The 612-nt window shown below is 31.0% G+C and overlaps 1 protein-coding gene across 1 annotated transcript in view; it reads left to right on the top strand.

The window, feature by feature from the left end:
• The first annotated feature begins 281 nt into the window (after nt 1–281).
• Nucleotides 282–612, top strand: part of LOC106874961 (tumor susceptibility gene 101 protein) — a 58816-nt gene continuing 58485 nt past the window's right edge. Inside the window, exon 1 of the mRNA XM_052976441.1 lies at nt 282–491. The gene's annotated coding sequence lies outside the window, so the exon portion shown is untranslated. The remainder of the gene's footprint in view (nt 492–612) is intronic.

The raw sequence follows: 612 nt of genomic DNA, 5'->3' as shown, positions 1-612 counted from the left end.
TATATATATATATATATATATATATATTGAATGTGTGAATGTAGCTTATGTATAAAATAAACTAAAGCTAAATAGCATCACTATAATACGTCTATAATGACTATATGCCCCGGTGGTGTTTGATCAGAGATTAAGGACGGATGAGAATTAATTTTGTAATGCAATTATTCTATTGTTCTAGTCCCAAGTTGAATTCCATCTGTTAACCAAGTTGTGCCAAAGTTCTTATCTCGACGTAAAATTAACGAAGCGAATGTCATTTATCTCCCCCTTGATCTCTGACGTCATCTGACAAACGCCAACTAAGATGGCGTGAATCAGCCGAGCAAGTGATCTTCACTTTCTGTTTTTCTCGTTCAACAACGTCACACCGTTTATCTTTTAACAAAATCTATACTACTATATATATACCTGTGAATGTACATATAGATATACACAGCCACATACAATTAATATCCACAGCAGCAGTTTACCACAGTCTATTTTTAAAAGTAATGTATAACATATATATATATATATATTATGATACGTTTATTATAACCATGCTATGTAGTTTCCATTTGATTTTATATTTAAACCATATCCCACACACACAACACTATATATACATAT

This window comes from Octopus bimaculoides, chromosome 24, assembly GCF_001194135.2.
Source record: "Octopus bimaculoides isolate UCB-OBI-ISO-001 chromosome 24, ASM119413v2, whole genome shotgun sequence".
Classification (NCBI taxonomy): Eukaryota; Metazoa; Mollusca; class Cephalopoda; order Octopoda; family Octopodidae; genus Octopus; species Octopus bimaculoides.
Note: the sequence above shows the minus strand (reverse complement) of the source record. Positions and strands in the feature narration are given on the sequence as shown.